The 26,511-nt window shown below is 37.6% G+C and overlaps 1 long non-coding RNA gene and 1 other non-coding gene across 2 annotated transcripts in view; both read right to left on the bottom strand.

Moving 5' to 3' along the window:
* LOC141416915 (uncharacterized) overlaps positions 1-26,511 on the bottom strand; it is a 191,039-nt gene that overhangs the window by 131,577 nt on the left and 32,951 nt on the right. The window lies entirely within an intron of this gene.
* On the bottom strand, positions 6,840-6,944 carry LOC141417013 (U6 spliceosomal RNA). Its single transcript, XR_012441647.1, has one exon. It is a non-coding gene; the product is annotated as a U6 spliceosomal RNA (small nuclear RNA).

Raw genomic sequence — 26,511 nt, forward strand, 5'->3', positions numbered from 1 at the left:
ATACAGGGAGTTGACATACATTGATTTCCTGTACATGTGTGTTACCTTCTAAGTTAATTCTTCTCGAACTAACCTTTTCTCTAGTTCCTGGTCCCCTTCTCCTATTGGCCTCAGTTGCTTTAAAGTATCTGCTTTAGTTTCTCTGCGTTGAGGGCAACAAATGCTATCTAGTTTTTTGGGTGTCTTACCTATCCTCATACCTTCCTTGTGTGTTCTCGCTTTATCATGTGATCAAAGTCCAATCCCCTTGTTGTGTTTGCCCTTGATCTAATATCCACATATGAGGGAGAACATACGATTTTTGGTCTTTTGGGCCAGGCTAACCTCACTCAGAATGATGTTCTCCAATTCCATCCATTTACCTGCGAATGATAACATTTCATTCTTCTTCATGGCTGCATAAAATTCCATTGTGTATAAATACCACATTTTCTTAATCCATTCATCAGTAGTGGGGCATCTTGGTTGTTTCCATAACTTGGCTATTGTGAATAGTGCTGCAATAAACATGGGGGTGCAAGTGCCTCTGGAGTAACCTGTGTCACATTCTTTTGGGTATATCCCCAAGAGTGCAGACTCTTGATACTATCTGATAGGTTTGAAGGTGATATGGCCAGGGTATGAAGAAAACACATAGATGGAGCCCAGATGGGAGAGGTCAAGATAGACTCACATTTTCAGCTTAAACTTCAGGTCTCCTCAACTGCGTGGACTCCTTCCAAGACCTTGGCAATGTGTTCTCATGGTCATATATCTTCATATAATTTTTTTTCTGTATTCTTTATCTTTTTTTAGTTTTTGAGACAGTGTCTTGCTATGTAGCCCATATGGCCTCACACTCCCAATCTTCCTGCCTTGGCTTCTGAAGTGCTAAGATTACAGACATACACCACCAACCTGGCTCTATTCTTTGCTTAAGGAGGGCTGCTGATTTTGTGTGATTCATGCTCCACAAAACTTGGATCTGCTTCTAAGAGCTCATGGCAATCTTCCATAGGAGGATGACAACAAGCTGGGTCCTGATCAGAGAAAGAATGGGAGTGGGTGGAAGCAAATAAAGGAGGTGGGTTGGCATATAAAGCATGCAGTTCCCAGCACAGAAGGCAGCATGTGCAATGGCCCAGAGGTGAGAGCACATGGAACGATTGGGAAATGTGAGATCTGCTGATATTTCACTGGGTTGTAGCATAAACTGCAAGTGACAACTTGAAGTAACTAAGCAGTGGCTGGATGGTAAAAGGGCCTTGCATGCTATGCTGAGTGTTAGAATGAAAGAACATTCATGGAGCAGATAGGTAGGGAGATGGCTCTTATGCCAGCACAGGGTTTATTATGGAGAAGTAGCCCTGCAGAGGGGATCCCCAGCAAGAAAGCTGGTTCCCTCAGCCTCTTACAGACTGGGGGTAGATAAAGGATGTGGGTGGAGAAGCCCCAGGAATGTAAATGGACAGGATAATCCTCAATGACCCTCTGACCTTCCTGAGATAATGGCTTACAGGTAGATCATGACTTAAGGCTGATGTCTAGTTTTCTTTAGGGCCAGGTGGAGAGTTTTCAATAAGTCACTTTGGTGAGGGGAGGTCCAGTTCCAACATGGCTTCCTTTTGTTCACCCTAACACTGAGGAGTTTGGATTTCATTCTGAAGTGCCATCACAGATCATGTGTTAGAAGGATCACTCTGGCAGCAGGTTGGAGAACAGGTTGAAAGGTGACAGGAATAAAGCGCAGTGGTGAGTTCAGAGAAGAGGTTGTTGAATTAGACTAAGAAGCAATGACAAATAACTCATAGGTTTCTGTTTGAGCCTCACTGGTGAGAATGTGATTCATAGAGACCCCTGAATTTAGGAAAAAATTGCTTTGTTAGGTGATGTGAGGGAAACAGACATGAGATCCAAACTGGAAATGAAGACCTCTATGTTAAGCTGTCTAGGAACACAGGTTCCTAGAGTTTAGGGGAATAAATCTTGCCAGAGGAAATGAAATATGGGAGCCCTCATCACATGGAAGGTAGTTAAAGTCATAGGAGTAGACATCTTACCAACAGGACAATGTAAATCTAGGGTTATTAAAACTTGGGCCTTCAGATCAAATTTGGCCCACTGCCTGTTTTTCCAAATAAAGATTTATAGCAACACAGCCATGTATAAAGTTGAGTTGTTACAACAGAGGCCTGTGGCCAAAAAAGCCTAAAATATTTACCGTCTGAACCTTTACAAAAAAAAAAAATTGTCAATCCTCATGTAGGGTAAAAACACAAACAAAAAGCAAACCGAAGTCCAAATTTGGGGAAACACCCATTTTTAAAGGGAGTCAGAGAAAAGAATCTTGGAAGGATATTGAAAAGGACAGGAAGAAAAAACAAAACAACAATGAAGAGTGATACCAAGTGAGTACATAATAGAGACAGTATGTCAAAAATTGCCCAAAGATTTTAAATAGGACTTAATAATAACAAACAAAAACTTGATTATTTCTGCTTAAGCAGTTTTGATGGTGTATATGCTATAAACATCTATTTTATTCTATATGTCCCATTAAGAGTGTCAGAACCACCACTCTTTCAAACTCCAATCTATAATCTTAGAGTCATATTTGACTTACTTTCATATTCAGCTGATACCCATTCTTCCATCTTCTTATGAATCTTTTTCTCTCCACATTTTTCTTTTCCACTTTTGCTGTTTGTTCTGCCCTTATGACCTCATTTTCTGGATACTACATCTACTGCATCTTATTTTACTACCTTGATTTGTTTCTCTTATTTTCTTATTTAAAAATGATCTTATCTCACTACATCCTTTAGATCTTTGTAAACTACTTTAAGGAAAAATAGATGATTATCCCTTAGAAGACTTCTAGCTAATATTCTTGCCCATAGTTACTTCCTTTATTAGTTAGAAGTTTATTAACACAATAGAAATTTATTTTTCAGTTACACCAACTGTGTAAGGGTGTATGTGTTCAATAGGTGGCCCTCTACATGGCGGGGGGTCTGGGACCCAGATTGCATTTTCTTAGATATTTGCCCATTGTCAATGCATAGTCTACAGAGTGCTACAAAAAGGAAGAGAGACCAGAACACATAGTAGTCTTGGTGGGACAAGCCTGGGACTCACTTACATCATTTTCACTTGAATTCCATTGTCCTGAACTCAACCTCATAACTGCACCTAAATTCATGGTAGCTGGGGAAAAGAAGTTTATCTGTGTGCTCAGAAATAAAAGGACAACCAGTATTGGTTATCATAAACACTTTCTACCTTATCTCTTTTCTAACCTGCCCCACACCAGCAGCCAGATAAATTTTCCCAAAACATGACTTTCAAGTACAAGTGCTGTCTTTTTTCTCATTTCTTTTTCTTTTCTTTCTTTTATTTTTTTTCTTTTCTGTGCTGTGAAATCAAATCCAAGGCCTTGTGCATGCTAGGCAAATATTCTGCCTCTGAGCCACAACTTCCTATTTTTTGAACATGTAAGAAGGATGATCTTTTCTATCAAAGTATTTGTTACTCTCTTAGATTACTTAAAAATTCCTCAGGTTGCCATCTTAGGTGACTTACAAGTTTAAAGGGTACTTGCTTCTTCTTCTTCTGGATCCCTGTACAACTCCATTGCTCACCAAACTGAATGCCCTAACCCATCCCCCAAGCCTTTTAGCCAATCGGAAAGATTGTGAACCTTTGACCTGGACAAATCCCAGGTGAAGGGAAGATACAACTGCATCAAGGATATAAGGAGGAGCCACTGTCAGTCATTTTGTGCTTGTATGTTTGCTTAGCGGGAGTGAGCATATGCTTGCACCCTCTTGATCAAGAAAAAATTGCCTGGTCAAGATTTTCTGTCTCTTGTGTGTTTGTTTTCAGCACCAGAGGGTTATCAATTCCAACAAACACATAAGCACATTTTTTGGCTTGGTGCCTTTGTACTTGCTGGTCAATCCACCCGGAAAGTTCTTCCCCCAGATATCTATACAATTTGTTCCCTCAAACGTAAAGGAAGCTTCATGTCTCTACTCAAACATTTTCTTCTCAGTGAAGAATGTCCTGATTACTATATTTAACAATGTAACCTCTCACCTTAGCCCCCCATCACTCTTCATTGCTTTAATTTTCTCATGGCACCCATCACCATCTAACATACTTGTGTTAATTTTTATTATTGCTTCCCCTCTCTCACTAATGGAGTACAAACTCCATGAAGCTTTCACTCCAGTAGACACTCCAGGCTGCTTTCTCATTTGTGGGACTTTGCTTTAAGACATGAGAAAATGCTCATAGCACAACATTAAGTGAAGAAATCAGCTTCATGGTAAACAGTCTTGCTTTGAAGCCAAATCCATATGTTTAAGTCTCTGTTCCACCATTCACAAGCTGTGTGGTCTTAGGCAAGTCCCTTAGCCTCTAAGCTTCAGTTTCCTCATCTATAAACATTAGGATAGTAATACCATTCTCAGAATGGATTATCACAAATATAAGAAAATATTATGGTGGTAAAGCACTTAAATATGGGCTGAGAGTGTAGCTAAGTTGTAGAGTACTTGTCTGGTATGCACAGGCCCTGGGCTTGACTTTTAGCACCATACACTCATATTTTTAAAAAGCACTTAAATGGTCTTTATCACACATGAATTGAATGGATTATCATTAAAAATGGCTTACTTATCTTTACTTCTTTATACTTAATATTTTTAAATATTTCTCAATTTTTCTACATCTCAGAGCATGTATTTTTATATGAGAGAAGATATTATTTCAAAAGTCAATGAATATTTTAAAGTTACTCTCAAATATGTAAGGTAATAGAAATTTTGTAAAGACTCTGTGGACCACTTTTGAATTTAAATCAAAATTGAAATCTGTCATCCTGCTCCAGTGAATTTCAGTTGTCTAATGGTCCTTATCAAATCATGACCTAGAAATGTTTGCTCCAGCAAAGAGACAATTTTGGATAATCAAAAATGTATAGATATTAGAGAGCAAAGCTCCATTGTCTTCAAGATACCCATGGAAGATTTACAAGAAATACTTGGGAAGCAGAAAAGATACAGGTAAAATTCAAAGCCTTGTACTTTATCTCATTTTTTTTATAATTTAATCAGTTTAGAGCAGAAATATAAATGACTCAGTGTGAACAGAAAATAATCATCTTTCACCCCTTAAATATATTTCTAAGAAGGATGGAAGATGGAGTCATAGCTGGCTAATGACAAAATAATTTGTAATGCTGGCATCTAAGGTCAAGATAGAAAAAAAATTTCTACCACTTATCTCATGTTCTATCACTCAGTATATCTAAATTATGTCTGTAAGTATATTTAGTGAGAAAATGTGAACTCAAGTCAGAAAAACTTTCCCTAGGAAAACAGCACAAATTAGACACCCCTCTCTTTCCTTGACAAAACAGTTGTCCACACATCCATAGATACATACCAAGCAACTGTGGAACCCAACTGAACATGGAAACAAGGAAAGGAAAATAGGAATCCTAAGTCTAGAATTGTACATGTAGGGTTTACATGAGCCAGAAGTTAAGAAGCAGATGGAGTTGACCAGCTTTAGCAAGAATGTATATACAGGGCTCTGGGAAATTTGGGAAGTAACTTACGTTGGTAGGAAATTGGGTGTGACTTCTTTTGATACAATAGTGTGTAGCCACCAGTACTGCTCCCCTGAGTGCATGTATTCCTCCAAACTATATCCTCTACAACCAGCAGTCTTTGAGTTGCACTTGAGCTAAAGCCGGACATTGTTACAAGTACTTTGGCATAGATGTTCAGAAAACTTGGCTTTCTGGTCATCTTAGAGATGGGTTCATTTGGACTAAGTCCCCAGGAGCTATTTACACAACACATCTGAGGAGTTGCAAAACCAAACCAAGGTCATATGTGTTCTAAAGCAGGTTTAGTGGGGAAGAGGGCAAACCTAGTCAAGAATAAGTAGACACCCTGAAACACTCTAAAGGGAAAGTTAAGTCCATTTTTATTGCTAAAATAATTTTTCTCATTACATTCACTTGTGTGTTAAATGCTAGTGGTTAATAGTGACCCAGTGAGCTTTACTTCATGCTACTAAAAGCTGTCCTAACTCTGTATATGGTCAGCACTTAGATGGGGAATTAAATATGTTTCAATGAAACCAAATAATATCCACAAAATTAAACTAATCTAATTCAACATATAACACAGAGAAATGAGTCTGATACAAGATAAGGATAAAATTTCTAGAGTCTATCTTTTCCTGTGTAGCAGCTGTACTCAAACACTACTAACAGAAGTGTTAAATAAACTTCTGCTGATAAACAAGGGAAAATAAAGTATGCTAATCCCATGAAATCTAAGGTAACTAACTCCTAGAAAATATGTAGATTTTATCAAGCAATTTATTCATTTATGCTGTGGACTGAACTGTCTCCAAAAATAACATTTCTTAGAGTCTTTAATTATGGTTAAAAAAAAAACACATAACACAAAATTTATCTTCCTGTTTTTAAGTGTTCCATTCAGTAGTGTGAACTACATTCACATTCTTGTACATTAGACCTCTAAAACTTCATCTTGCAAAATTGAAATTTTATACCCATTGACCAACACCTCCCATTTTCTTCCCTCTACCCCCAGTATCTAGCAACCCCCATTTTAGTTTTTATTTCTGAGTTTGAGTATTTTAGATATAGGCATAGAAGTGGACTCCTACAGAATTTATCTTTTTGTAATTGGCTTATTTCACTTACTATAATGTCTCCTACATTCATCTATTTCATTGTAAATGATAGAATTTTCTTTTTTTAATGCTGAATAGTATTCCATTGTGTATATATACACCATTTTTTATTCATTTATTTAAATATGGAATACCTCACAATTTTGTGTGTCATCCTTGCACAGGGGCCATGCGAATCTTCCTTCAATTGTTCCAATTTTAGCATATGCACTGCCAAAGCCAGCATGAACCATTTTCTTTGTCTATTCATTAGCTGAGAAACACTTAGGCTAATTCCATGCTTTGGCTATTGTGAATAGTATGGCAATGACCATACTGATTTTCATTCTTTTAGATACATACCCAGAAGTGGGATTGCTGCATCATATGGATCTTTCTATTTTTGATTTTGAGCAACATCATAATGTTTTCAATAGAATATGAATTTTAAATAATTTTATCTGATTATCCCTTGAAAAATATTCATTAATTTTAACAGCTTTGTTGCATTATACTCGACATGCAACAAATGGAAAGTTATTAGAGGAGATTCCAAGATGGCGACTAGAAGGAGGAAGCAGAAAGTGTGCTTCCTAAAGTAAAAGCTTGGAGAGACACTGGAGATACACCTTATAGGAAAAACCACCAAGACGAGGCAAAACTTTGACTCCTCCACATCGCCAGACTATGCTTAGCATTTCCACTCCACATCAAACAGAGAAACCAGGATGGCTCCCACACTCCAGAAGCCAGCGCCCAGACAGTTGGGAAGATGCAGACCACAAGGTGAGCTAAGTGGCATGCAGTACTCACACAGAAAACCCTGGCCAAGATCGGCATAGCCCCTGGACAGACCGACCCCCACCCAGAGAAAAAAGAAAAAAAAAACTGAATAATAAGCAATAACAACAAAAAGATGTGCAGCAAAGAGGGCGGGGGCACCCTGAGAACCAAAAGGCAGGAAGGGGCAACCCCTCATGGAACTGTAAATAAACAAGCTGGCGGGAGAAGGCAGGAGCAGTAGCACCTGTCCAGCGGCAAGGAGCAGGGAAGCTTGTGGGAGCGGTGGTGGCAGGAAAATTCAACAGGAGAGGGAGGAAGGCCCACTTCCCATATGAACTATAAATAAACAAGCTGGCTGTAAATAAACAAGCCAGCGGGAGAAGGCAGGAGAGGTGGCACCTCCCAGCAACCAGGAGCGGAAAAGCTTGTAAAAGCAGTGGTAGGAGGAAAATTCCACAGGAGAGGAGGGAAGGCACACTTCCCATGTGAACTGTAAATAAACACACCAACCTGAGAAAGCGGGTGCAGTGTCAACTCCCCCAGTGTGCTTGGAAAGGGGAAAGCTTGTAGCAGTGGTAGTCGTGTGCCCAGGAGAACTCTAAGTAAACATAGCCTGCCGGGCTAGGTGAGTGTTAAGCTCACTCCTGAGATCTGCATAAATAAAGCCTCCAGCAACAGCAGGCTGATAGCAGCGGGCAGGTGAGCCACAGCCTCAGATAGTCACAAAGGTGACCCCAGACTTTTTTTTTCTCTCTTTCTTCCTTTGATGAGACAACAACCAAAATACACCTGCATGCTGAAAACCTTACTGAAACTGTACTGCATTTGAACTTGGGACACTTTGTGGTGGTTTTGGGTTTTTTGTTTGTTTGCTTTTTTGTTTTGTTTTGTTTTGTTTTCCCCTTTGATGAGACAATGACAGCACTACTTCTGAGACACCATCTCCAGAATAGGAGGCTGAGGGACTAACACCAAAATTATTTTTTTTTCTTTTATTATTCATATGTGCATACAAGGCTTGGTTCATTTCTCCCCCCTGCCCCCACCCCCTCCCTTACCACCCACTCCGCCCCCTCCCTCTCCGCCCCCTCAATACCCAGCAGAAACTATTTTGCCCTTATCTCTAATTTTGTTGTAGAAAGAATATAAGCAATAATAGGAAGGAACAAGGGTTTTTGCTGGTTGAGATAAGGATAGCTATACAGGGCATTGACTCACATTGATTTCCTGTGCGTGGGTGTTACCTTCTAGGTTAATTCTTTTTGATCTAACCTTTTCTCTAGTACTTGTTCCCCTTTTCCTATTGGCCTCAGTTGCTTTAAGGTATCTGCTTTAGTTTCTCTGCATTAAGGGCAACAAATGCTAGCTAGTTTTTTAGGTGTCTTACCTATCCTCACCCCTCCCTTGTGTGCTCTCGCTTTTATCATGTGCTCATAGTCCAATCCCCTTGTTGTGTTTGCCCTTGATCTAATGTCCACATATGAGGGAGAACATACGATTTTTGGTCTTATGGGCCAGGCTAACCTCACTCAGAATGATGTTCTCCAATTCCATCCATTTACCAGTGAATGATAACATTTCGTTTTTCTTCATGGCTTCATAAAATTCCATTGTAACACCAAAATTATTAAGATGGAAACTTTATTGCATTTGAACTTGGAGATTTTTTTTTCTTTCAATCCTCTTTCTGTCTCTCTAATACCTGTTTAGCTTACCATTGATTAGTACACTATCATTCCCTGTTTATATCTTTGAAATGTTTGTTTGTTTTGTTTTTACTTCTCTGTTTATTTGTTTTTCCCTTTTTTTTACCTTCTTTGTTTTCCCTCTCCTCTCACACTTCCATTCTAAATATTACCATTGTTATTATTACAAGCTAGAAAATACTTAATTGTACACAACACAGGGACAACAAAAATACCAAAGGCAATAACGGGAAGACAGACAAAACAGGGAAATCAGTTTCGCCACAGCAAAAAATTAGCACAGGAACCAGAGGGAAATGAAGAAAACAGATATGCAGACCCAGACTACAACAAAATGAAGATAAACTATGCCAAACAACCCAATGAAGCCCACAAGAATAATCTTTTTTTTTTAATTTTTAAAATTTTTTTTATTCTATTATTCATATGTGCATACAAGGCTTGGGTCATTTCTCCCCCCTGCCCCCACCACCTTCCTTACCACCCACTCTGCCCCCTCCCTCTTCCCCCCACTCCCTCAATACCCAGCAGAAACTATTTTGCCCTTACCACAAGAATAATTTAAAAGAAGAAATCCCACAGGTAATCAATGAGAATTTTATAGAGATGGTACTGGATATGGTCAACCAAAATGCACAGGAGACACTCAAGAAATTCCAAGACAACAAAAATGGAGAATTTGAGAAAGCACAAGTAGAAATAAAGGAAACCATAGAAGCACTATATAAACACCACACTGAAACAAAGAACATGATTAATAAAGAGATAAATGAACTCAGGATAAAAATAGACAACATTAAAGAGGAAGTGACTCAGGATATGGAAAACCTCAGAAAAAAGAATGAAACAGAATTGCAAAACAAAATAGAAGGCCAATCCAGCAGAATAGAACAAACAGAAGACAGAATCTCAGAACTCAAAGATGAAATGGTAATTAAAGGAAAACCCAAAGAACTATTAGTTAAACAACTCAAGACCTGTGAAAAGAAAATGCAAGAACTCACTGACTCCATCAAAAGAACAAACCTGAGAACCATAGGTATTGAAGAAGGAGAAGAGGTGCAAGCAAAGGGAATGCGTAAACAGACCAGACCAAAATAAAACTCAACCACAGCATATTATCATTAAAACAACAAATACAGAGACCCATGAAAGAATATTGAAGGCTGTAAGAGAGAAAAAACAAGTAACATACAAAGGTAAACCCATCAAAATCACAGCAATTTCTCTACAGAAACATTAAAAGCAAGAAGAGCTTGGGGTGAGATCTTACAGGCACTAAATGAAAATAACTTCAACCCTAGAATACTCTACCCAGCAAAACTATCAATCAAAATAGATGGAGCAATAAAAGTCTTCCATGATAAGCAGAAACTAAAACAATATGTGACCACAAAGCCACCACTACAAAGATTCTTCAAGGGATTATGCACACAGAAAGTGAAACCCAACATAACTATGAAAGGGCAGGCAGCAGCAAACTACAGAAAAAGAAAAAATAAGACAGTAGAGAGTAACCTCAATTTAGGTACACACAATCAAACCTTCAAACAACTAAGACAACTAAATGACAGGAATCACCACATACCTATCAGTCCTAACACTTAATGTTAATGGACTTAATTCCCCCATCAAAAGGCATGGTTTCACCAACTGGATTAAAAAGGAAGATCCAACAATTTGTTGCTTACAAGAGACCCATCTCACCAACAGGAATAAGCATAGGCTTAGAATGAAAGGCTAGAAGAAGATTTACCAAGTGAATGGCACCAAAAACAGGCAGGAGTAGCAATACATATCTCTGACAAAGCAGACTTAAAACATACATTGATCAAACGAGATAAAGAAGGACATTCCATACTAATAAAAGGGGAAATAGACCAAAAGGAAATAACAATTATCAAACTATAGGCACCCAATGTCAACACACCCAATTCATCAAACATACCCTGAAGGACCTAAAAGCATATATTAACTCCAACACAGTGATCGTGGGAGACTTTAACACCCCATTATCAATAGATAGGTCATCCAAACAAAAAATCAATAAAGAAATCCTAGATCTAAAATATACCATAGATCAAATGGACATATGTAGTTGATGTCTACAGAACATTTGATCCAACTTCTACACAATATACATTCTTCTCAGCAGCCCATGGAACCTTCTCCAAAATAGATCACATTCTAGGGCACAAAGCAAGCCTCAGCAAACATAAGAAAATAGAAATTATATCATGTGTTTTATCTGATCACAATGCAATAAAACTAGAACTCAACAACAAAAATAAAGACAAAAAACATGCAAACAGCTGGAAACTGAATAACTCATTGCTTAATGAACAATGGGTCATTGATGAAATAAAAGAGGAAATTAAAAAGTTCCTGGAAGTCAATGAAAGTGAAAACACAACCTACCGGAACCTATGGGACACAGCTAAGGCAGTCCTGAGAGGAAAGTTTATAGCCATGAGAGCATATATTAAAAAGACTGAAAGATCCCCAATCAATGACCTAATGACACATCTCAAACTCCTAGAAAAACAAGAACAAGCAAATCCCAATACAACTTGAAGGAGAGAAATAATAAAAATAAGAGCTAAAATCAATGAAATAGAAACCAAAAAAAACCATACAGAGAATTCATGAAACAAAAAGTTGGTTCTTTGAAAAAATAAACAAGATCGATAGACCCCTGGAAAACCTGACTAAAATGAGGAGAGAAAAAAACCCAAATTAGTAGAATCAGAAATGCAAAAGGGGAGATAAAAACAAACACCACAGAAGTCCAGGAAATCATCAGAGACTATTTTGAGAACCTATATTCAAATAAATTCGAAAGCCTTAAAGAAATGGACAGATTTCTAGATACATATGATCATGCAAAACTGAACCAAGAGGATATTAATCACCTGAATAGATCTATAACACAAAAGGAAATTGAAGCAGCAATCAAGAGTCTCCCCAAAAAGAAAAGTCCAGGACCTGATGGATTCTCTGCTGAATTCTATCAGACCTTTAAAGAAGAACTGATACCAACCCTCCTTAAACTGTTCCATGAAATAGAAAGGGATTGAAAACTGTCTAACACATTTTATGAAGCCAGTATTACACTTATCCCAAAACCAGGCAAAGACACCTTTAAAAAGGAGAAATATAGGCCAATCTCCTTAATGAACATTGATGCAAAAATCCTCAACAAAATAATGGCAAACTGTATTCAACAACACATCAAAAGATCATTCACCACGACCAAGCAGTTTTCATCCCAGGAATGCAGGGGTGGTTCAACATACGAAAATCAATAAATGTAATAAATCACATTAACAGAAGCAAAGGCAAAAACCACTTGATCATCTCAATAGATGCAGAAAAAGCCTTTGATAAGCTCCAACACCATTTCATGATAAAAGCTCTAAGAAAACTAAGAATAGAAGGAAAGTACATCAACATTATAAAAGCTATATATGACAAACCTACAGCCAGCATTATACTTAACGGAGAAAAACTGAAACCATTCCCTCTAAAATCAGGAACCAGACAAGGATGCCCACTATCTCCACTCCTATTCAACATATACTGGAATTCCTAGCCAGAGCAATTAGGCAAGAAGAAGGAATAAAAGGAATACAAATAGGTAAAGAAACTGTCAAAATATTCCTATTTGCAGATGATATGATCCTATACCTTAAAGACCCAAAAAACTCTACTCAAAAGCTCCTAGATACCATCAATAGCTATAGCAGGATATAAAATCAACATACAAAAATCATTAGCATTTCTATACACTAATCATGAACAAACTGAGAAAGAATATATGAAAACAATTCCATTTACAATAGCCTCAAACAAAATCAAATACCTAGGTGTAAACCTAACAAAAGATGTGAATGATCTCTACAAGGAAAACTATAAACTCCTGAAGAAAGAGATTGAGGAAGACTATAGGAAGTGGAGAGATCTCCCATGCTCATGGATTGGTAGAATCAACATTAAAAATGTCTATACGCCCAAAAGTAATCTACATGTTTAATGCAATTCCCATCAAAATTCCAATGACATTCATTAAAGAGATTGAAGAAATCCACCGTTAAATTTATATGAAAACACAAGAGGCCACAAATAGCCAAGGCAATACTCAGTCAAAAGAACAATGCTGGAGGTATCACGGTACCTGACTTCAAACTATATTACAAAGCAATAACAATAAAAACAGCATGGTACTGGCACAAAAACAGACATGAAGACCAGTGGAACAGAATAGAGGACCCAGATATGAAGCCACACAACTATAACCAACTTGTTTTTGACAAGGGAGCTAAAAATATACAATGGAGAAAGATAGCCTCTTCAACAAAAACTGCTGGGAAAACTGGTTAGCAGTCTGCAAAAAACTGAAACTAGATCCATGTATATCACCCTATACCAAGATTAACTCAAAATGGATCAAGGATCTTAATATCAGACCCCAAACCCTAAAGTTGGTACAGGAAAGAGTAGGAAATACTTTGGAATTAATAGGTATAGGCAAGAACTTTCTCAATGGAACCCAGCAGCACAGCAACTAAGAGATAGCATAGATAAATGGGACTTCATAAAACTAAAAAGCTTCTGCTCAACAAAAGAAATGGTCTCCAAACTGAAGAGACCACCCACAGAGTGGGAGAAAATATTTGCCAGCTACACATCAGACATAGGACTGATAACCAGAATATATAGGGAACTCAAAAAACTAAATTCTCCCAAAACTAATGAACCAATAAAGAAATGGGCAAGTGAACTAAACAGAACTTTCTCAAAAGAAGAAATTCAAGTGGCCAAAAAAACACATGAAAAAATGCTCACCATCTCTAGCAATAAAGGAATGCCAATTAAAACCACACTAAGATTCCACCTCACCCATTAGAATAGGCATCATTAACAACACCACTAACAACAGGTGTTGGTGAGGATGCAGGGGAAAAAAGAACCCTCTGACACTGCTGGTGGGAATGTAAACTAGTACAACCACTCTGGAAAAAATTTTGGAGGCTACTTAAAAAGCTAGACATCGATCTACCATTTGATCCAGCAATACCGTTCTTGGTGATATACCCAAAAGACTGTGACACAGGTTACTCCAGAGGCACCTGCACACCCATGTTTATTGCAGTACTATTCACAATAGCCAAGATATGGAAACAGCCAAGATGCCCCACCACCTACGAATGGATTAAGAAAATGTGGTATCTATACACAATGGAATTTTATGCAGCCATGAAGAAGAACGAAATGTTATCATTCACAGGTAAATGGATGGAATTGGAGAATATCATTCTGAGTGAGGTTAACCTGGCCCAATAGACCAAAAATCGTACGTTCTCCCTCATATGCAGACATTAGATCAAGGGCAAACACAACAAGGGAATTGGACTTTGATCCCATGATAAAGCGAGAGCACACAAGGGAGGTATGAGGATAGGTAAGACACCTAAAAAACTAGCTAGCATTTGTTGCCCTCAACGCAGAGAAACTAAAGCAGATACTTTAAAGCAACTGAGGCCAATAGGAAAGGGGACCAGAAACTAGAGAAAAGGTTAGTTCACGAAGAATTAACTTAGAAGGTAACACACATGCACAGGAAAGTAATGCGAGTAAACTCCCTGTATAGCTATCCTTATCTCAACTAGCAAAAACTCTTGGTCCTTCCTATTATTGCTCTTATTCTCTCTTCAACAAAATTAGAGATAAGGGCAGAATAGTTTCTGCTGGGTAGTGAGGGGTAAAGGGGGGCAAGGGAGGGGGGCAGGGGGAAGGCGAGAGAAATGACCCAAACATTGTATGCACATATGAATAAAATTTTTAAAAAGGAAAAGAAAAAAGAAGAAATTTATTAGAGTATAATTTCATGTGTACACTCATAAAATAATGACCAAAGTAAAGGAAATGAAGGTACCCAGTACACAATGTCTTCTTTTATTCCTGCCAGGCTTTCTATCACTGTGGGTTACATTGCATTTCCTACAATGTTACATGAATTGAACCACACAGTATGTGTACTTTTTGTTTGTCTTCTTTCAGCCAGTGTAATTATCCATCCACACTGTACAGTGTGTATCAACAGTTCATTATTGTCCGTTATCGAGTGGCATCCCATTGCATGGTATGTTTATCTATTTTGAAAACTGTAGGTTCTACAATTTACTTTCCACCTAGAGAAAGAGTATTATAAGAATTAGGCCCACAGTTTCCCAAGCAACCATCATGGAAGGGAGGGTGCTCAGGTGCTTGTGGATGCTGAGGTCAGGGAGGCAGGGGCAGAACCATGAGGGAGCTCAGTCCGACAGAATGGTGTTCCAAACCACTCCTACTGGGTGGATCTCTGGCTTTTATCCTCTTTGACCTGGTGGTTATTTTCATCTCTTTTGCCATGGCTGGTTTGTCAGTATCTCAAGAAGCCATCTCTATGAGTCTGGCATGAATTCTGAAAACTACTACTAACTTCTTGAATAAAGAAGATAGGATTGTGTAGCAGCAGAATCTCAAAACTCTGTGATCCTCCCCTTCATATTACACCTTCTGTGAACTCATCTGGAAACCTTAATGAGTAGTGATCACCCTCATTCATACCTAAGCTCTTAAAAGTAGACGTATTGGTTCATGTTTCAAAATTTGTTTCAAATATTTGATGGCTTTATAGGGACTAGATATAAAAGTATTTGTATTTAAAGGTTTAATATATTTAAAAGTATAGTAATGTATTTAATATTGTAAGGGTTGATCAGAGTTTAGTTTATTGCAAATAATGTGTATAATGAAGTGAAATATTTATAAATTCAAAAGAAAATTACACAAAAGCAAGGGATTGATTTTGAGAGAAGGCACAGTGTTCACAGGCTTCAGGGGCTGTGAGTAGCGTGAAGCTTTGCAGAAAATAGAGACCACATGTATTGTAGATTGTTAAATTCTATATTGCCAGTCAGGTATATGTTGGATTGTGTGTGTGTGTGTGTGTGTGTGTGTGTGTGTGTATGTGTGTGTGTGTGGTTCTGGGGTATGGACTTGGCGTTTAAACTTGCTAGGCAAGTGCTCTATCACTGAGGCACAAACCCAGTCTTTTGGATTTTTATTGTTTTTGCTTTTGCCTCCGGCCAGCTTTAGACCTTGATCCTCCTACCTCCCCCTGTCAAGTAGCTGGGACCACAGGCATTGTACCACCACACCTGGCTTGCTAGTCTTTGAGATAGGGTTTTTAGATAACTTCACCTGGGCTGAACTGAAACCATGACCCTTTTGTTCTACCTCCTGAGCAGCTGGTATTACAGGCATGTACCACCACACTTGGCCCTCTTTTGGGGTGGTTTTAATTGGTCTAATGACTGTAAAATTGACAATTATGTGTTCACAGTATTGTTACATCTGCCAAAAGAGGACCTTTTATAGAAGGTGTGGGTAAAGCATCCAGAGCAACTGAAAACTGAGATTCCACCATGTTTACCAAACAGATTGTATGCCTTGTTTATGCACTGCTTACTAATAATTTTCTCTAATAAATGTTTATCTGCACACAAAAAAAAAAAGAACTAGGCTTAACTCTACAAGGAAACTTGATTAAAGAACCAAGAAATTAGTTTAGGATAGTGATCTCTCAATTGCTAGGCTCCACTCCCAGAGATTCTGATTCATGGTATTTTTAAAATTTCCTCCATCATCCCTGCTACAGAGCCAGGTTTGTGAACTATTCATCTGGGGAGTAGCTAGGGTAGTTGTCATTGGCAAACAGTGTTACAGCCATTGAGGCATAGGTTAGGTGAGGCTTAGAAGTTAGGCAAGGCCAGGCCACACATAGGTCAGTCAGGAGAGAACTTGGTCCAGGCAATAGGAACAGGTTTCTTTCCTGGCTAAATGGCAAGTGTCCAGGCAAGCAGAGCAAGGAGACAACTACTACCAAGGGTCAGACTTAGGCAGTTAGTACCTGCTGATGAAAAGGCCAGTACCCTGGATAGCTCCCTGTTGGCAAAGTGAATTCAAGTAATCCTTAGGTCTATTGTAGGAAACCTGGGTTTGCCTGGGATGCAGCTCAGTGGTAGAGAGCTTGCTTAGCATATGCAAGGCCCTGGATTTAACACCCACCACCAAAATGAATAAATAAATAAACAAATAAATGAGCAAATAAAATGGGTCTATGTGGTAAGCTTGCTTGGTCAGTTGGAAAAAGGTTTTCCTATACATGCCAGACATACTTCCTGTCACACAAGAAAATTATGCTTATTCCCCCACAACTGTGTCCACCACCAGAACTTGTGACCTATCAAATGGGATGGATTCACAGGACGTCACTGATGTAGCCATGCCCCTGGGTTATTAAACAGGATAGTGTGGCAAGGTACAGGGGTAATTTATCCTCCCTAAATTGTGTCTTCTGGAGTTTAATGCCACACCCTGCAAGATCATGCCTTCATGGATTTTTAACACTACCTTAAATATTGAAAACAGCTGCTTACTGAAGAATCAATATGGATAAATTGATACCTAGATACAGTTAACTGAGGATAATCATTGATCATGACCAAGACACCTTCACTTCAATGGCAGGGCTCCAACTAAATGAGCAAGATCATGATATTGGATTGACTCTTAGTAAAATAGACAGGCTATTTTCCTTATTTTCTCAAAAGAAAAAAAGAAAAGCTCAGTTTTAAAAGGAAATTGAAGTCTGGACATGGTGGTACATGCCTGCAAGCCCATCCACTTAAGAGGCAGACGTGGAGGATTGTGGTTTCAGGCCAGCCTGGGCAAAAGTACAGAGACTTTTATCTCAAAAATGAGCAGGACATGGTAATGCATGCCTGTGGTCTCTGCTACTTGGGAGGATCATGGTCTAAGGCTGGTATGGACAGAAGTGCAAGACCTATCTGAAAAACCAACTAAAAGCAAGAAGACTGGGGGTGTGCCCCAAGTGGTAAAACGCTTTGAGTGTGAGGCCTTGAGTACTGCAAGAAGAGGAGGTATTGAGATAGAAGCCCAAGAAGAGTCAATAAACAAAACTGTTGTCTCAGAATGCAAAGCCATAAACACAAATGTACTATACAGCAGTGTTCACAAGGTCAATTTAAACATGACCTTTTTTGTCATTCTGGTTCTTCCAATAGATTTTAATTCAACCTGCAATAGCAGGCAACTGTAAGCCAATTGGATGCTGAGTCCTAGAATAGGACTATTAGTACTAAGGACCGATAATGTCCATGTAATCTCTGAAGCAATAATTGCTACATGGAATTTAGGGTGGAGACAGTGAATTGATTTCTTTCAGGATGCTTCATTTAAATAAGCATTGGTAATTTGCCCAGATAATATATAAAAAGTTCTCAAAAAGACCTGTAGCTGATCAGATGAGTTTGTAACATCTCTTTTAAAAAATAAACTTATAATGAAAAAACCGATCAGTCCAAAGCAACACATTTCCTCAGTTATAGTCTTCTGAAACCATTATCCCATTAAAGCTGACCGAGGATCCAGTCAGCCTTGAGTTTTGCCCCAAGTGGAACAAATTTAAAGAGTGAAAATCATAGTGTCTTGTTGCTAGATTTTTTTCTTTTTGCATTCATTCTGAATCAGCAACATCTGGTTTGAGATTGGGTTATCGTATTGAATGATGTACAAAACCATTCTCACTCTGCCTAAAACACATACTCGTGTGTGTGTGCCGGAAATTACTGTGGAGACATTGAACTGCTAATCGCCAAGGAGAACTATGTGTATCTATGCTGCTCATGCTACTGAAGGAGGTTGGGAAAGACATGGGTTTTCTATAAAAGAATAGTTTGGGAAAACTATTTTAGTTTATTAGCTTGAAGAATGTCATAGGTTTACTTACTATTTAGATAAAAATTCTAACCCAATTTTATAATAACTTCTTTTCGAATACTTCCATATCTTAATCACAACTCAATTATAAGAGGTTTATTTAAAATTTTTTCTTTAAGGTTGTAAATCTGTTTCCAAGGTGACTATATTGAATTTGATCACCATACCCAGTTTCCATGAACACAATTAATGTAATCTAGGGCTGGTTTTATGTGAAAATAATTATTTCACAGCAGTGTTTCTCAAAGAGTAGTATCAAAAACTTGCACCAAAATCACCTGTAATGCTCATTGCATAATCAGACTCCTGAGCACTGCTCCAAATGTGAGAAATCAGTTTTCTGTGGTGGGAGTTTAAGAAGCCATGTGTTTAGATCTCTCCCTGGGTAATGTGTGCACAGCAATATTTGAGACCCACTGATACATAGGATGGAATAGACTCATAGCACTTCCTATTTTACCACTTCACTCATTCAATAGCATTAACTAACTACATTTTAAAGTACACTTGTGGTCTTGGTCTTTCATCTATTTATTGAACAAATATTCATTACACAAACACTATGACCAAGGCACTTGGCTAAGTTCTAGAGAAACACCAGTGAATAAGATAGAAATGTCCACTAGTAGCATGGAGCTAATCTTAACAAGGAAAACAACCAAAAAATAACAAAGAATTTCATAAATAATTGCTCAATTATAATTTTGACAAGTGCTATTGTGGAGAAGATGTTAATACCAAGGGGCACTGACTCACCTTGGAGCTCAGGGATGTCATCTCTGGGAAGCGAGGTTCAAACAAGGATTGTGAAGAACAGGTAGAAAAGGGTCATCTAGGGAAGTGAGCACTCTAGGTGGGGGGAATGTGTGCAGGGCTCCTGGGAAGGAAGAACTAATGTGAAAAACTAAAGTAGTGAACAACATGATGCTATAGTCAGCAAAAGAGCCAGATAATTTGAGGCTTTTGAGTTCTGTCCAGGTTTTTGGAATTTACCCTGAGAGTAGTAAGAATCCATTACAGGGCTTTAAATATATCTGCTTTGTCAGTTCTACAACTGTAGAAATGGAAGGAGGGAGAACAAGAGCAGAGAGAGTATGGTGATGGGTCAGACAGGGTTTTGCCTAATGGCAATGGTGCAGAAATAAGGAACTATGCAACAGAAATACAGCTTACAAGTGACAATGTTCAAATTATGTCTGGTGAGGGGAGTGTCCTGGAACATTTTAAGGACTTTAAAATCTCAACACTTTAATTTTACTAATTTAAAATAACTCTTAACAATCAGTGGCAACTATTCAAGAGAAACTAAAACACCAGTGCGATTGGTAGCTTCATCTTTGTGCCCCTCAAAGAGGAGTTAGGGTTGCTTGGCCTTTCTCTGACTGACTGCACCATTCCTATTAACATGCAAACTGTAGTCACAGTGGAGTTAAGTAACACAACTCTCAGACCTGGGACCTATCATTCTGCAGAGTTAAACACAGGTTCAAGTCAAAAGACAATGTTTATTTTCAAAGAATCATCAACCACCATTTTAGTAATTTTAGTAGTTAGAGTGACTAGAAAGAAGCTTCAGTGAAAATGTGGAATTTTGGAACATCTAATCTGTAATAGATCAGTCCCTATTTTTATCCTGGACTATAAAAAGCAATAAAGCCTTTTACTTTTCTTCCCTTAGTACATCAATAATGTGCTTTGAAATTTTGATTTGGATTACATGCTGTGATGGCATGTGATATGTAATATACAAGGCATAGATTCATAGATTAATTACTTGCAGTTTTGACCAAGCACAGTCAAAATTAAATAAATAAAATAAATCAAAACCACAAACTTTTAAATCCTTCGCATGCATTGCACAGCTCAGTTGATGTAGAAAGACTCTCAGTCAGCCCCATGTTATCATGAATTCTTTTAAATCAATTATGTGGTCTGTTGAGTGTTTCCTTGCCTTAATTTTGTAAAAATTTGCTTCCCCAAAAAACAAATGGTGACCAAAAAGCAGAGTAAAAGTGAATGTGCTCAATTTAGGTGATAAAGTGAAAATTTTTTATTTGTTGAAAGAAAGGATGTCTTTAGTAAAGTTGAACAATGTCATGGAAAAAATGAATTATGCATCTGCAGTACAGCACTGAACTCAGTGCATCCTGATCATAGAGGCTTTCTTGGAACCATATACCCGAACATACCAAGGGTCTACTGAACTTTGAAAACACCTTCAACTAACAATGAAATGTTTTACTGACAGAAAAGTATCTATCACAATCAGACTTCAAAAAGTAAGTTCATTTATTTGAACATCGTTAAATCAAATTCTATGAGATCTAATCAGATCTGAGGTTTACAATTTCTATTTTCCATTTTATTTTAATTCATTTTTATATATAGATATTACTTTCATTTACTTATTTTTTATTTTTTTTTAATCTTTGATTTTCAATCCTCTCTCTGTCTCTCTAATGTCTGTTCAGCTTACTGTTGATTAGTACACTAACACTCCCTGTTTATACCTTTGAAACTCTCTTGTCTGATACCTTGTTCTGCTTTCTCCCTTTTGTCTGTATATTTGTTTTCCCCTTTTCTTTAACTTCTTGCTTTCCATCTCAGCTCACTCTTCCATTCTAAATATTACCATTGTTATTATTACAAGCTAGAAAATACTTAATTACACACAGTACAGGGACAGTAACAACACCGAGGACAATGACGGGAAGACAGAAAAAACAGGAAAACCAGTTTCCCCACAGCAAAAAATTAGTACAGGAACCAGAGGGGAATGAAGAGAACAGAAACTCAGATCCAGACTCCAACAAAATGAAGATAAACTATGCCAAAGGACCCAATGAAGCCCACAAGAATAATTTAAAAGAAGACATACTACAAGTACTCAATGAGAATTTTATAGAGATGATACTGGATAGGGTCAACCAAAATGTACAGGAGACACTCAAGAAATTCCAAGACAATAAAAAATAGAGAATTTGAAAAAGCAAAAGAAGAAATAAAGGAAACCATAGAAGCACTGTATAAACACCAAAGTGAAAGAGAGAACACAATGAATAAATGGATAAATGAACTCAGGACAAAAATAGACAACAATAAAGAAGAAAACTGCCAGGATATGGAAAACCTCAGAAAAAAGAACGAAACAGAACTGCAAAACAAAACGGAAGGCCAATCCAGCAGAATAGAACAAACAGAAGACAGAATCTCAGAACTTGAAGATGAAATGGTAATTAAAGGAAAAACCAAAGAACTATTAATTAAACAACTCAAGACCTGTGAAAAGAAAATGCAAGAACTCACTGACTCCATCAAAAGACCAAACTTGAGAATCATGGGCATCGAAGAAGGAGAAGAGGTGCAAGCGAAGGGAATGCGTAATATATTCAACAAAATAATAACGGAAAATTTCCCAAATCTAGAGAAAGATATTCCCATACAAATGCAAGAGGCTTCCAGGACACCAAACAGACCAGATCAAAATAGAACTACTCCACGACATATCATCATTAAAACAACAAGTTCAGAAACTAAGGAAAGAATATTGAAGGCTGTAAGAGAGAAAAAACAAGTAACATACAAAGGTAAACCCATCAAAATCACAGCAGACTTCTCAACAGAAACATTAAAAGCAAGAAGAGCATGGGGTGAGATCTTCTGGGCACTGAATGAAAATAACTTCAACCCCAGGATACTCTACCCAGAAAAGCTATCATTCAAAATAGATGGAGCAATAAAAGTCTTCCATGATAAGCAGAAACTAAAACAATATGTGACCACAAAGCCACCATTACAAAAGATTCTGCAAGGGATCCTGCACACAGAAAGTGACACCCAACTTAACCATGAAAAGGCAGGCAGCACCAAACCACAGGATAAGAAAAAGCAAGACAGTAGAGAGTAACATCAAGTTAGGTACACACAATCAAACCTTCAAACAACTAAGACAACTAAATGGCAGGAATCACCACATACCTATCAGTACTAACGCTTAATGTTAATGGACTTAATTCACCCATCAAAAGACACCGTTTGACAAAATGGATTAAAAAAGAAGATCCAACAATTTGGTGCTTACAGGAGACTCATCTCACTGACAGAAATAAGCATATGCTTAGGATGAAAGGCTGGAAGAAGATTTACCAAGCCAATGGCCCCCCAAAACAAGCAGGAGTAGCAATACTTATCTCTGACAAAGTAGACTTCAAACCTACATTGATCAAACAAGATAGAGAAGGACATTCCATACTAATAAAAGGGGAAATAGACCAAAAGGAAATAATAATCATCAATCTGTACGCACCCAATGTCAACGCACCCAATTTCATCAAACATACCCTGAAAGACCTAAAAGCATATATAAACGCCAACACAGTGGTTGTGGGAGACTTTAACACTCCATTATCATCAATAGATAGGTCATCCAAACAAAAACTCAATAAAGAAATCCAAGATCTAAAATATGCAATAGATCAAGTGGACCTAGTAGATGTCTACAGAACATTTCATCCAACCTCTACACAATATACATTCTTCTCAGCAGCCCATGGAACCTTCTCCAAAATAGATCATATCCTAGGGCACAAAGCAAGCCTCAGCAAATATAAGAAAATAGAAATAATACCATGCATACTATCTGACCACAATGCAGTAAAAGTAGAACTCAACAACAAAAGTAAAGACAAAAAACATGCAAACAGCTGGAAACTAAATAACTCATTACTTAATGAAGAATGGATCATCGATGCAATAAAAGAGGAAATTAAAAAGTTCCTAGAAGTCAATGAAAATGAAAACACAACCTACCGGAACCTATGGGACACAGCTAAGGCAGTCTTGAGAGGAAAGTTTATAGCCATGAGTGCATATATTAAAAAGATTGAAAGATCCCAAATCAATGACCTAATGATACATCTCAAACTCCTAGAAAAACAAGAACAGGCAAATCCCAAAACAAATAGAAGGAGAGAAATAATAAAAATAAGAGCTGAAATCAACGAAATAGAAACCAAAAAAACCATACAAAGAATTAATGAAACAAAAAGTTGGTTCTTTGAAAAAATAAACAAGATCGATAGACCCCTGGCAAACCTGACTAAAATGAGGACAGTAAAAACCCAAATTAGTAGAATTAGGAATGCAAAAGGGGAGATAACAACAAACACCATGGAAGTCCAGGAAATCATCAGAGACTACTTTGAGAACCTATATTCAAATAAATTTGAAAATCTAAAAGAAATGGACAGATTTCTAGATACATATGATCATCCAAAACTGAACCAAGAGGAAATTAATCACCTGAATAGACCTATAACACAAAATGAAATTGAAGCAGCAATCAAGAGTCTCCCCAAAAAGAAAAGTCCAGGACCTGATGGATTCTCTGCTGAATTCTATCAGACCTTTAAAGAAGAACTGATACCAACCGTCCTTAAACTGTTCCATGAAATAGAAAGGGAAGGAAAACTGCCAAACACATTTTATGAAGCCAGTATTACACTTATCCCAAAACCAGGCAAAGACACCTCCAAAAAGGAGAACTATAGGCCAATCTCCTTAATGAACATTGATGCAAAAATCCTCAACAAAATAATGGCAAACCGAATTCAGCAACACATCAAAAAGATTATCCACCACGACCAGGTAGGCTTCATCCCAGGGATGCAGGGGTGGTTCAACATACGAAAATCAATAAACGTAATAAACCACATTAACAGAAGCAAAGACAAAAACCACTTGATCATCTCAATAGATGCAGAAAAAGCCTTTGACAAGATCCAACATCATTTCATGATAAAAGCTCTAAGAAAACTAGGAATAGAAGGAAAGTTCCTCAACATTATAAAAGCTATATATGACAAACCTACAGCCAGCATTATACTTAACGGAGAAAAATTAAAACCATTCCCTCTAAAATCAGGAACCAGAAAGGATGCCCACTATCTCCACTCCTATTCAACATAGTACTGGAATTCCTAGCCAGAGCAATTAGGCAAGAAGAAGGAATAAAAGGAATACAAATAGGTAAAGAAACTGTCAAAATATCCCTATTTGCAGACGACATGATCCTATACCTTAAAGACCCAAAAAACTCTACTCAGAAGCTTCTAGACATCATCAATAGCTATAGCAAGGTAGCAGGATATAAAATCAACATAGAAAAATCATTAGCATTTCTATACACTAACAATGAGCAAACTGAAAAAGAATGTATGAAAACAATTCCATTTACAATAGCCTCAAACAAAATCAAATACCTAGGTGTAAACCTAACAAAAGATGTGAAAGACCTCTACAAGGAAAACTATACACTTCTGAAGAAAGAGATTGAGGAAGACTATAGAAAGTGGAGAGATCTCCCATGCTCATGGATTGGTAGAATCAACATAGTAAAAATGTCGATACTCCCCAAAGTAATCTACATGTTTAATGCAATTCCCATCAAAATTCCAATGACATTCATTAAAGAGATTGAAAAATCTACTGTTAAATTTATATGGAAACACAAGAGGTCATGAACAGCCAAGGCAATACTCAGTCAAAAGAACAATGCAGGAGGTATCACAATACCTGACTTCAAACTATATTACAAAGCAATAATAATAAAAACAGCATGGTACTGGCACAAAAACAGACATGAAGACCAGTGGAACAGAATAGAGGACCCAGATATGAAGCCACACAACTATAACCAACTTGTTTTTGACAAGGGAGCTAAAAATATACAATGGAGAAAGATAGCCTCTTCAACAAAAACTGCTGGGAAAACTGGTTAGCAGTCTGCAAAAAACTGAAACTAGATCCATGTATATCACCCTATACCAAGATTAACTCAAAATGGATCAAGGATCTTAATATCAGACCCCAAACTCTTAAGTTGATACAAGAAAGAGTAGGAAATACTCTGGAGTTAGTAGGTATAGGTAAGAACTTACTCAATGAAACCCCAGCAGCACAGCAACTAAGTGATAGCATAGATAAATGGGATCTCATAAAACTAAAAAGCTTCTGTTCATCAAAAGAAATGGTCTCTAAACTGAAGAGAACACCCACAGAGTGGGAGAAAATATTTGCCAACTATACATCAGACAAAGGACTGATAACCAGAATATACAGGGAACTTAAAAAACTAAATTCTCCCAAAACTAATGAACCAATAAAGAAATGGGCAGGTGAACTAAACAGAACTTTCTCAAAAGAAGAAATTCAAATGGCCAGAAAACACATGAAAAAATGCTCACCATCTCTAGCAATAAAGGAAATGCAAATTAAAACCACGCTAAGATTCCACCTCACCCCTGTTAGAATAGCCATCATCAGCAACACCACCAACAACAGGTGTTGGCGAGGATGCGGGGAAAAAGGAACCCTCTTACACTGTTGGTGGGAATGTAGACTAGTACAACCACTCTGGAAAAAAATTTGGAGGCTACTTAAAAAGCTGGACATCGATCTACCTTTTGATCCAGCAATA

This window comes from Castor canadensis, chromosome 14 (assembly GCF_047511655.1).
Source record: "Castor canadensis chromosome 14, mCasCan1.hap1v2, whole genome shotgun sequence".
NCBI classification, from domain to species: Eukaryota; Metazoa; Chordata; class Mammalia; order Rodentia; family Castoridae; genus Castor; species Castor canadensis.